This window comes from Corvus kubaryi, unplaced genomic scaffold, assembly GCF_017639235.1.
Source record: "Corvus kubaryi isolate FWS band 111438036 unplaced genomic scaffold, C.kubaryi_AGA036_p1.0 133, whole genome shotgun sequence".
Lineage (NCBI taxonomy): Eukaryota > Metazoa > Chordata > Aves > Passeriformes > Corvidae > Corvus > Corvus kubaryi.
The window spans coordinates 10,068,044-10,080,820 of record NW_024580667.1 but is presented as its reverse complement, the minus strand read 5'-3'; the positions used below and the strand labels follow the sequence as shown (position 1 = coordinate 10,080,820).

At 39.8% G+C, this 12,777-nt stretch overlaps 1 long non-coding RNA gene across 1 annotated transcript in view; it reads right to left on the bottom strand.

Annotated features, from left to right (window-relative positions):
- Nucleotides 1-9,441, bottom strand: part of LOC121666784 — a 10,210-nt gene extending 769 nt beyond the window's left edge. The window contains exons 1-2 of the long non-coding RNA XR_006016801.1: nucleotides 9,431-9,441; nucleotides 6,116-6,122 (exon numbers count right to left, since the gene is read on the bottom strand). This is a non-coding gene — a long non-coding RNA (uncharacterized LOC121666784). The remainder of the gene's footprint in view (nucleotides 1-6,115; nucleotides 6,123-9,430) is intronic.
- Between the last annotated feature and the right edge of the window lie 3,336 nt (nucleotides 9,442-12,777).

Sequence of the window (12,777 nt, the reverse complement as noted above, 5' to 3'; positions counted from 1 at the left end):
CGGCCGCGGCTCCTCGGCCCGCATCGGGAGCGCGGCCGGGGCCCGGCCCGGCGGCCCCGCAGGCCCGGGGCCCGCGCTGACACCCGGCCGTGCGCGCTGTCGGTAGCCGGTGGCCAGCAAACAGCCGCTGCTCGCCTCGCCGAGGGGCCAGGAGGGGCGGGCTTGCCCCTCTTGCGTTATCCCCTGTCACGGGTACCGTGGGGATGGGGATCAAAATAAGGGTTCCTGACCTGACGTTTTGTAAGCTTAGCGAGTAAAGGAGAGAGTTAAGTTAATGGTGTTGAGCGTGAAGATTTAAATCTGCCGTGCAGAGATCGGCTTACTTAAAGCTCGGACATGAACTCTTAACCGCACTTGTATAGGAGACCTGTTTGTGCGAAATTCAGGAACACTTCAGGAAGTGTTGCTGATGATAAATAGCATTTTTCTTTTCAGAAGCCCTGAAATGAAATCCAGGAGTGGCTTTGTGTTGCTGTTAAAAAACCTGCTTCCATCTAGATAACGATAAACCCATATTTGTATCGGAGGTTATTTGACTCTTGCTCTCTGACACATGAGTTGTTGAGATTTTATTATCACATAAATATTGCTGGTAGAGTAAATGTAGAGGCCATGTGTAACACCGTGAAGCTTAACAGAGTGTTCCTTCATTATACTCTTACAGTAAAGGTACAAAAGGACAAAAATGAGCTAGATTTCAGCCACAAAGTGATTAAAAGTGTATACAATTGAACAATTATGGCAGTGGTATTTGTGAAAGAATGCTGTAAGTACAGAAAGCCAGTAATGGGCTTGATATAGTTTTCCAATGAAACAGGGTTTTGTACCATTAAAAAAACCCCCAAACTCCCTTGTGTTCACTTAAAGGAGAACCTGACTAGAAGCTGTGCTTTCTTTCTCTGGTCTCCACTCACCTGAGTTTGTTATCTCTTCCCACCCCTTCCTGTGCTGCTGGGCTTCTTCTTTAGTATTGGTGATTCTTAGGCTGTATCTTTCTGTACTGGCAAGAGTAATGGCCTAATACTTAGAATATCTTTATTTTAGCCTTGGCACTAAACAAATTGTGTCACCATTGCCTGTTTGAAATTGGTTTGTAATTTGTTGCTGGGGAAGTACTGGTTTTTGTGAGTCTTTTCAGTTGTGATTAGAGAGGTGTAAAGATTTCAGGATTTGCATTAATGCCTTGGATGTTCTGACAAAACTTTGCTTTTTGGTAAGGACTTCTGCAGTTCTGTGTTGTCCTGCATGACTGTTTGCCTTTGGACATCTCTTCTGCGGGAGCCTTTTCATAATGCTGTGTTTGTTTTAACATTGTAGTGTCTGTATTACTTTATAGTTAGAAAAGTGTCTTGTGATTCTGCAGAAAGTGGTAGTTTTATTACACAATTCTAAGCCTGGCTTATGTCACTGGAAATGAACAGAGTGAGAACAGGACGTTATGGCCTGGCCAGCCCTATTCTTTAGATGTGCTCCAGTTGTCACTGGATGTGTCATTGGACTCTTGTGTGTGTGTGGCTGTGTATTTAAGGCTCTTCATGTCTTAAGGCTGACGGGAAGCTATCTTGTCATTGACATTTCAAACCTCTGAAGAAAAAAAAGTCTATGGTTTAGTCTTGGAAGGTCACCAGGAGTTTCTAAAATTAGTAGTTTTATGTTGTATCAACCTTGTTAAACCTATCACCTTGATCTTAATAAGTCTTACGGGCCACTTAACATCTCCACTTACTTACTCTTTAGTGCCTGTATTTACTTGGGAAAACTCAAGTAGGAAAATTACAGCAGTTTAAGCAAATACATTAAACCCAATGTAGTTACTTAACTGATGTGATCCTAAATGTTTACAGCTTTGGGTAATTTCAAGTTCAGAGTCTTCAGAGGCCTAGAGGAAAAATCAATATCAAAATGTAAGTGATAATGCAAAAGTTTTCCCACTTGAGGTGTGGAAAGCCTGGACAACTTGCACCATGTCGGGGAACTATGTTACTTATATCTGAATTAGCCAAAAAAGAATTTCCTGGTGGCACAGGATACAAGTAGTCAAGAGAGCAAATATGCCAAACATAAAGGAGCACGATACTCAAGGTGCAGTTCAGTTGTGTTTGTTCATTTGTAAGAATGTTTGATGGGAAGAAGACACTGTTTTGTGGTCAGCTTATAGAGGCTACTTACTGTCTCGCTTCAAAAGAAACAGTATTTTTAATTGAGCTACATGAATGTAGTGCTTGTTTTACAAAAACATGACTGAATTTTCAACAAATGTTGAAGAAGAGTAAGCCCAAAGGAAATGTGTGAATAACTCTCTCATGGCAGTCTGGTTTTGTTGTCTGATGTATATTTCTCATATGGAATTTGCACTTACTGTGATTCGGATTTATGTGAAGAAAGTTTTTTGACTTAATTTCTGACAATAATGAAACTGCAGTGTGTCCCTTATGTCTTTTTTTTTTGTATTGGTGATAGTGATTTAGACTAAGTTGACTTACAAATTTGTAAAACTGTGGTGAGCTGGGGGGGAGAAACTTTGTATTTCTTGTGAGCTGAAGTGTCTCTTCAGAGATAGTTGGTGGCAATGTGTGTTGAGGTACAGCTTGGGCTTTTTTACTTACTGGCTAACAGTGTGGGTTGTATGGAACATAGTTGTGTGCATAGTGAGGCTGTAGAGTCTCTGTTCCTTTCCAGTGATATAAATTAATGATGTTTATTTTAAAACTTTCTCTGCTTAATTCAGCTGTTTAAACCACTATAAGAGACAGTTTGTCTGTTTAAGGTAGCTTGCTAGTATTAAGAACGTGTGAAGCAAACCAGAAGGCAGTAGTTAAAGCAGTGACACTCGCTTGGTTTTTGTAGCTGAGTCCTGTTTGTGTCCATGTTCTGTTGAGCTTGCAGCTGTCTTTGTAGCTGCCGTGAGTGTGTCAGAGGTTACTGTGCCATGGGCTTGGGACCTCTGTGTAAGAAAGTCTGAGTGCTCACACTGTGCAGCTTTTTTACTTTTTTCTGTGTGTACATTTTCTGTTTGCATGCTCCTGAATTCTGTTCAGGCAGTTTCTTTTTTTACGAAGTGTATTTCCCAAGATTCTTGTGCAATCTCGTTCCTTCGCAAAAGAGTGACCTTCTGTAAGTGTGTTTCAATATAAACAAATTTTGACCTTGTTTAATGCTAGCATGTCACTCCAGGTTTATCCAGGCCTCAATAATTATTCTGCTCTGGAAAAAAATACAAAACCTACCAATTGGATTCAGTTGTGTAGTTCCAAACTTGTGTAGCTCCTCTGAAAGTTGTTTTGGTCGATTTCTAAGTGCAGGTGTTCCTTTATGACCGAGACTAAATTAATTACTAAAATATCTTCTCTGAAATGAACTTGGAAGTAGAGATGTCATCTAACATTTAGGTCCATGGATCTTTGTACATTTTGGGGGCTAGACTGTTTGAGAAAAAAAAAAAAAAGCCCATTCTGGAGATTCATATTGATAGAGCATCTCAATTTAGATTCGATTCAGCATGTAGGGTGGGCCTTAGAGAGTGACAGGTTAATCCAAAATACCCAATACTCTTAACGAGCAATCACACACGTGGGTAACCAGTTGGCCAGTCCCTTGCCTGGGGAAGTAATAACCTGTCTGTTTGAGGAAAGTAGAGTTGCTTTTCTGAGAGTGTCCTGGTATTTAAAAAAGTCACCCAGAGACGTGAGCTCCTGGTGCCTGCCCTGCAGCCTGTCCTTGGTGTGAGCCAGCCCTGGAGGGCTGCACTAGTGCTGAACCCTGCCCCAGCTGGCAAGCTCCACACAGCTGCTTGCTCACATCGTCGGGGTACCTCAGCTGTCAGTAAAGTTACTGACAAATGTTTTGTCAAATGAATGGTTGTACTGCAAAGGTTACATATAATTAAGCACAAATGAAGACATGAGTGAAGTGTAAATGGTGTAATCCTTCAATTATGCATGAAAGAGTCATTTGAAGCTGTGCTAGTGCTGTCTTGTGAACGCGTGCCAGGATACTGTACTCATGTAATCCTCTCATTGCTGGTGCCCAGCTGACCAAGTGTCTGAGACCGATGAGTCTGAGGTGTGTTTTGTCAGAAACACAAACCATCTGCTTTTGGGGCTTGTTTACTACTGAAGCTCTCTTGGCCAGCTGTACCTAGCCCTTTTTGTTTCATGTTTCAAATGAAATGCTTTGGATGAATTTTGTTCCTATGGGGTTACACTTGGTTTTTTGTTAGCTCTTTGAACATGTCATATATTAGTGTACATGTACCACAGAGTTACTAATGGGTTTGGATAAAAAAGCTGTGCTTGTGCTTAAGACAGAAGATAGTGAATCACAGTGAATTCTTGTTGTGGAATGTGACTTAGGAGATCCTGATTTTGTAGGTTATAATCAAAATATTTGTGGTGACTGCTGCAGTTAGTGGCATTGAAAAATATCACAAAGGTTGTAATTTAGTAATTCTACTGTACTGAGAACAGCTGAGCATGCAGCAGATAATCACAATGAGTGCATGGAACTGTTGTGCCCTGGGGCATATCTGGAGGAAAATATGATCAATAGATCCTTCTCATTTTTTAAATACAGTTTTTGACATGAAATTGTTTCATTTATGTGGTACCTATTAAATTTACCTGTCTTGGGGCAACATGTAGGCCCCTTCCAAAGGGATATAAAGAGCAAACCAGATATCGGCATTGCTGTTGGTGGCTGCCAGTTGTATGAGCAGGATGAGTGAGATTGGGGTTTTGCAAGAGTGTTAATGCTTCATGTCGCTTTCTTGGTAGAGGCATGGATCTGAGCTGACAGCCTGCCACTGGAGAGGTAGCTGGCAGATACAATTTGAACAACAACAACATGTGGAGGTAGGAAAGTAGAGATCAAAACCTGCCTTATGCCTCCAAATATAATTACTAATCTTCTTATGGAAGATGGCTGTTGGAAGATTTTTGTACACAAAAAGATACTGGAAGATTTTAATTGTTTGGTTTTTTTTAATAGAACATTAATAGAACATTAGTTAGAGTTTTTTTAATAGAACATTAGAGAGACTGTGCATCTACAGCACTTAAAAAGTTCAGGGCTAAAAGATATTAAATGATTACCTGCTATTTATTGCTTTCAGCTGTGCTTTTTCTACTGCTCTTTGTGTATGGTTCTTAAAACCTTACGCTTGATTTAAATACATCTTCAAAAAAAAAAAAAAAAAAGTCCTCTTAGCCCAAATGTTAACCATTGGAATGCTGACCTCTGAGTCGGATCAGGAAGATTAATGCTAGTCAGGCATTACTGTCTTTCATTTTCATCTGACTGGCTTCAGCTTCCATACAGCAGTTTTGTTAGAGCTTTTGTTGGTAGGTTGGGATCCTTTGATGCCTGGAATATTTTCACTGTGTGGTATATGTACAGTGTGGTGGAGTATCTTTCTTGATTTTGTAAAGATAAATACATTAAATGAGCTATTTCAAGCCTTATGAAAATACCATGGAATTAACTTCTGTGGCTTTTCCAGAATTTTCAGTATTGTTCTTCAGATATGTCTTTTAGAGCTTTAAATAGCATCCCTTTAGGAGTTTTGTGGAACGTTGGAATAAGATTGTTTCACTGCTGTTTAGTTTTTACCTTGAAAGGCTACCCTTTGGTCACAGTGACAGCTGGATGTGCAAGCTGGATTGTCTGCCTGCTTTTGTTCTTGAATTCTTTTGTGGTTATCACCTTTCCATGTTCAGTCCTTCGTTCCCTAGATCTGGGCATAAAGTTTGCATTTCATAACATTAAGAAGGGTTTTCTTTGAAGGGGCTGTAGCACAGCAAGTAAGCTGGAAGCCTTTTTGATGCAACTGTTATTTATAACCTGTTCCTATTTACAACTGCCAGCTGCTGGCAGGCAGTGGTGTTCCAATACTATATATAATATTGAAGGGTTTTATAAGGCCTAATATTGATTGTTTTGAAGGTCTGGAAGAGTCATTGTGGTTAGGTAACTTTGTTCAGCAGTCACTACTAAACTGTGATATGATAGAGATATTTGTGTGTGGGAGTATTGTGTAATACTAGACTGTGGTGCATTTCGTATACAGAATTATCTGTATCAGTCACTTTTACAGGCTGTTTATTCAATAAAGGAATACTTAATTTCTGAGTGTAATTGAGATTTTATATATATTCTGAATTCAGTATTCTAGTATAGTTACAGTACAAATTCCATAAATTGCTGTAGATGATCAAACTGGATCATCAAGGTATTTTTTTTTTCTTCCTCATAAAGCCTAAGCACTGAAAATTCTGCCTTCAGTAGGTGGTTTGGCTGGCCACTCTTGCCTGTAAGCATGGCCTAGTAGTTTACAAGTGAGCATCCTTCAGCTGATGGAATTGCTTGAGTTTGGTTTCCCAAAACAGCCAAAAATTTCTCAATCTGTATTCCATTTGTCTGTGGGCTGATCAGAGGAGCTGTGCAGTCGTCTGTCTTGGGATGCTGGGAAGGGGAGATGATGTTTCCCTGCACATGTGCATGTCTGCATGCTTGAGCTTTTTTTTATTTCCTGAAACTGGTATGGCATGTAAGCATACAGCTGAATGTCTTGGGTGATAGAGAGAGGACAAGAACTCCTCATCTGCATGAAGCAGTAAACAATGCCAGTGGGTTTGTTTATTTCTTTTTAGCAAGAAGCAGAAGCAATGGAGAATGCTGCCTGATAGAAATTGAGGGCTTGGGAAGCTTCTTTCTGGAAGGACAAAAAGATAGGATTTGTAGCTCTTGAAGATCTAAGAATGAATGGGACATGTTTTTCTTCTAGCAACTGGTAGAAATTGTTGAAATGCCTGCTTTAGAGTAGACTAAAACTAATAAGGAGACACCTGAAAATCTGAGATTAAACTTTGATTAAAATGGACATGAATTTGATAGCATTCCTTCTCTGGAATGGAAGAACTGACAGCCAGTGATTTTAAAATAGCGTAACTTCTACAAGCCGAGAAAACATGTTGGTAGGGTCTCTCCTAAGATATAAGGAGGAGTATAAGATGATGTGTCAGTTTGAGAAAGAGCAATTCTGATGCAGACAAAAGATAGGAGAGCAGTAGAGCAGTGTTACGAAGTCCAGAAATACTGTTGATTAAAAAACATCATATGAAAGCTGGAAGCAAGGACATCTGTCTTAGGTTGCAGTACAAATAACAGCCAAGGTGAGAAGTCATGGGATAGAAAAGCAGATAAAAAGATGTTGAGATAGTTTAAAGTAATTGGGGAGAATGCAGAAGTGAAACATTTACTTGACGAAAGTAAGTACATAATGATAAAGACTGTTGAATTCATCTTTGCTTTGGTCTTCAGAAAAAGATGAATTGTATCCAGAAACATAAAGGAAATCACAACTCTCCCCTGGCCCAAATTTTAGATCAGCTGCAATATGTCTAGATCCTCTTGGCCTAGTGGGTTCCAGCAGAAGTAAATCGGTTCTGTGTGTTGTGAGTAGCTGAACACTTTCTTCTGCAAATGTGTGTGGCCTGGTGCAGCACAGCTGGTGCTTACGGGTTTCATGGAAATAATGGATGGCCCCAGTATTGTGGAAGTGGGAAAAAACACTGTTTGTCTTTCAGGGGAGAGGAAGAGGAGGAGATTAGAGTTAAGTCAGGTTGACTGAAGTAACTGAAAAAGTGATGGAGCTGATAATGAAGTAATACATAGATAAGCACCAAGAGATAATAAGGTAGTAAAGAGACAAAAGATTGTGTTGGCCTGGTCTGATTTCCAAGTTAATTTGGTGTGTGCTAAGGCAGTAGCAGTAGGTGCTGTATCTGGCTTTTTATGAAGTTTTGGCACAGCTCCATGTGACATTCTTAATTAAAAACAAACAAACAAAAACCCCCTCAATTACAAAATAATGGACTAACTTCAAGGTGAGGTGGTTGTATCATAGCTGTTCAGTGTTATGGTAGGTTGACCCCATCCAGTAGCTGGGTGCTTGCTCCCCTCTTTCCACCCCTCACTGGCGTGGGGAGAGAATAGGGAGGGCAGAAATGAGAGAACTTACGGATTAAGAACAAGACAATTTAAGAAGTAAAGCAAAGAGGAAGAGAAACAAGTGATGCACGGGCAGTCACTCACCACCCCTAGGAGCAGAGCTGTGCTCAGCCAGACACTGTGTGATGGACATCTTGGGTGACAAAGCCAGCCAGTTTGTTACTGCTGGGCATGGCATCATGTCATATAGAACAGCCCTTTGTCCAGCTCAGGTCAGCTCTCCTGGCTCTGTCCCCATCCAGCCTGTTACCCACCCCCAATCCTACTTGCTGGGATAGGGACTGAGTGCAGGAGAGAGAAACCCCTCATGCTATGCAGGGCCTGTTCAGCCATAGCCCAAACACGGCTGTGTCACCAGCGCTTCGAGTTACAGCTCCAAGGCACAGCGCCCTCTGGGGCACTGTGAGGAGAACTGGCTCCGGCAGCCAGCTCAGTACAAATGTTTATGAAGAACAATTAATACGTATGTTGCACTAGCAGTCATTGATCTTCACAGGCCTGTGTTGTGAAGAGTGAATGGTATGTCTCCAGTCCTCCATAACTCAAATCAGTATAAGCCATCATAATAATCCATCAATATAATCCGTCATCGTCATCCACCATAGGCATAGATTTAGGGATTGTTTTGTCTAATTCCACAGTTACTATATTAGAACAGCTTTTCTTGTTGCCAGCTATGCTTAATATAATGGCCTTTTTTAAAAGCCACCTTTTTCTCAAAACTGCTGAAGTATTTTAGAGGCTACTACTTACCCTTTAAAAAGTACATTTGTTTTTTTGTGTTTTTCTGGAGTCAGTTAAATGTAATTTTTCTTTTTGGAAATGTTAGGTTGAAAGGATGAATTAGAGCACTGAACTGTGACTCTTGAGGCATAGTTCTCCTTTTTCTGATGCTTTTTGTGTTATAAGAGGCTATTTTATTGGCTCCTGTTTCCTTTAAACCTTTCTATGTAAATGTGACGTTCTCTTACATTTCTTTGTTCTGTTTAAATTATTTTCTGTTAGTTTGTAGTCAATATAAAAAAAGTGACACAGTATTATAAATACTTTCACTGACTTAATTCATTAAAATAGTAGGCTTGTGCAAATTACAGTTGGTGTTTTTCAGAATTAGGTTTAAGACTGTGAATGGACAAGCAGAATTCTTTTGCTAAAAATAATCTACATTTTAACTGCTACTTGTTTGTTTTAGTCCTTGTTTATGCTTTTCTGCAAGATTTTTATAGACTGCAAAAATACCTTCTGACTGATAACTAGCAATGACATAGAGGAATCCTCTAATCTTTTTTGTAATGTGGTTTGTTAATTATCAAAAGTGTTTTGAAACAAGATGTTTAACAGTCTAATGCGTTTCACTTCGGCGAGACTAAAGGGAAACTGGAGCATGTGGTATTGGCAGTATTTTTATGTAATTGGTTTTAACTGTGTGAGTCTTTGCTCATGAACGTTAATTTTATTTATGCTGGGGATTTGGAATAGCTTTTCCTTTGGCAGGTTTACAGGAACTAAAGGATAAAGCAGGGACTTGTATTTTTCTGGAATGGTTAGAGAGAATTATGGAAGTTTTTCATAAAGGTTAGGAAGGAAGTTGTCAAAGTTGTGAGAGCTTAGGGAGAGTGTTAAAAATTTGGAACATCTAATTATAATCTTCAATGTGAAACAGATTTTTACCTCTTATGGGAGGAAAAGGTGATTATAAGACCCAAGAAGCAAAACTCAGTCTTTTCTGGTCAGTTTATTGTAACAGAAGCTGATCAGAGCAACAAAAGGGGAATAAGGTTTCTTTGGTTCGGTGCTTTAAGCCTCATCTACATCTAAAAAACCAAGTTTTAGATTTGTTTTAAAATTTTGAGTCTCACCAGAGCAAAACGTGAGATTTGTTTTGTCCAGGATCTCCTGTTTGAAAGCCACAGAGCCCCTTGGCAGTGGAGGCCAGGGCTGCTGCGCACCTCTGACCTGCTCTGACTGGCTGCTCCCTGCTTAGGGCTCAGGAGTGCTGGTGGAAGAGGAGCTGATACAGTCTGAAGAGACACGTTGTTTTGGTTTTGTCTGTTTTAGAAGCCCCTTGTGCCTGGCTAGGGAAGGAGTCTGGTTTGCAGAGATAGTTCTAAGATCAAGAACCTGATCAGGGCCATGGTTTCTCCTGAGAATGTTTTGGCTCTTTGCCTGTCATTTTCTGTGGGGAGTGCCTATGATACAGCAAGACAAAGCTTTGTGCTAAAATGATTCACCTGACTTTCAGTCTACTCCCAAATTGCTCAAAGGAAAGACAGCCTTGGGTCTATATGTCTAAAAATAATACAGCCTGTGGGTAATTGGTTGAGTGCCTCTGCGTTAAACTTTATAGGTACTTTTGGTTACTGTGTTGTCTCTTGGCAAATGCATTAAAATACTCAAAAAATTATTTTGTTAGAAGTGAGTGGTAAGCAGCTAAACATTAGTTTTAGATCAGGGAAGCTTATGTTAAAAATTCACGCTTTTATTTTAATTTGCGTTGTTCTGTTTAACAGTACATGGTGCTGGTTTACAGCTTTGACAAGTGGTTTTCTGATAATCCATTCCTCTTGAGAGGGACAGACGTGTCTTCACTTGGGTCTTTTCTGTGGCAGGAAGGCTGTGGCTTTAGGAGTTAAAATCAATGATTGCAGTTTATTGTGCATCTGTTAATTCCTCCTGTTGTTCCTGTTCAGCAGTAAGTTAAGCTGCTTTCCAGCACAGTCAGTCTCATTCAGAGCACCATTTACTTGAAACAGGCTTACTGGAGTTCACAAGTCATATATTGTTGTTATTATTATTTATTATTAAATTAGTGTATAGCTAATGTGATAGTAAATGTAATGATTCACTCCATGTTGAGCTGTCCTGCTGTGCTAAGGACAGCTAGCTGACATTTTTTCTTTACCTGCATTTATATGAAAACATGAAATGACTTTTTCTCGATGCCAGTGGTATTCCTTAACATGGACATAGTAATTAATACACATAAGATATAAACCAGCTCACTCTTAGGGGTTTTGGAAATAAGTGGAGATAAGTATGTTTTTCTGTATATAAATTCAAGAGTATTAAATTCAAGAGTTTTAACTTCTTAAGTTCAAAAGTCTAGACCTTGATTATGAATGAGATTTGGTCTGGTCATTCAGATAACAGGGTATAGGCTAATGTATTCTCCTGATGAATGTTGTACTGAAATTTTCCTTTAGAGCAGAAAGTGAGCATTGCAGTTGCCCTGCCAGTCAAAGCTTGAATGTGTCGTTAGTTGAATTGCATAAATTGGAAATGGTTTATTAAGCTCAACTGTTTCAGTACTTCAGCCCTTGTTTTATCCATATGCTGTGACACGTGACTGTTGGAAAGTTTTAATTGGAAGGGTAAATAACATGAGCTCCCTAGTTTGGATTGCGCTTAGCAGTGGAATGGCACAGAGCGCAAATCAATGGCCATACAGTGGTAACAACTGAGTTCTCATCTGTGAACATAAACCATGTAGATTGAGAAGACTCAAGCACCCCTATCAATGTGCTTTCCCTTAGGCTGAAAAGGCCCAACTAGTCATGGGAATTGGGCTGAAGAAGATAAACAAATATTTGGGAAAGATTACTTGCAGACTTCAGTTCCTCTGGCTTTAGGCTGGTTTTCTGGCAGTAGTTGTTTGACACAACTTAATTGACTTCATAAAAGTGATATGTTTATTGTAGTTCAGTAATATGTAAAAAATATTTTTTGTTTTTAAATCTTCACGTTTCATTTTTTGAAACTTCAGAATTTCTCTGGTTTCCTTACTGACATAGAACCAGTCTCTTAACGTGCCAATCATATGTGCCAAGTGAAGCATGCCCATAAAACAGGACACTTCCATGAAACAATTGCAAGGGTTGGTGGAATTAGCCTTAGAGAGCAGTAATGGAACTTGGGCTGAAGCTTAGTCCTGATGTGTCTAAAAAGAGGCTGAATACCTGAGGAAGTGTGGTTTGGATTCTTAAATTTCAGATCCTCCGTCTGCAGGCTACCTATGTCGGAACAGCTGTGCAGGCTGTGGTTGCTATTCTGTAGCACAGCGTGGCAGGTCCAGTTTCAAAATACAGGTTTCTAGGATGCAGTTTGTGGTAGGGAGTGAGAGTCAACAAGAGTCAACATCTCCTGTTACATTGTGTGTGCTTTTTCCACTTGCTTCATCATCTTCATTGGGGTTTACAAAGCCCTGTCTGGTACCAAGCAAACAAACCCTGTATACTTTTTGTGGGATTGGTATTTTTAGTGCTTGGTGAGATAAATATCTAAAGAGTATGCTGAAAATATAATCATTCCCATTGGGGAATAGGAAGGATTTTGGACTTGGGCTTGTTTTGCTGAGTTTTGTTTTGTAGTCACATTTCTTGGGACTGTGCAAACATCGTTGAAATTCAACTGTTCTTAAGTTCTGCTTTCCTACGTTCAGCAGCAAGTTATTAGTTTTAGCTTTTGCTCAGTCTGCTCTGATGCACTGATCTTTTTGCATATTCTTTTGAAGATTTCTTCATCCTTCTGCTTCACTTTGTTTTGTTTGCCTATACAGGAGCTATGAAACATTCTGGAAGCTCAAGAGAAGACAGTATATGTGGTTGATCACTCCTGTTTTCCTGTGTTTCTTCCTTTGTTTTGCCCTAAAAGCAACAGTAGTGGTTTCTGATCTTGTTTTTATGGAATTCTGGATAAAGTCTCTTGTCTCTGGTAGACAACAGGTGGGACTTTGAGTCTTAAAGTAGTACAGTGTCTGTCTCTGGTGTTCGA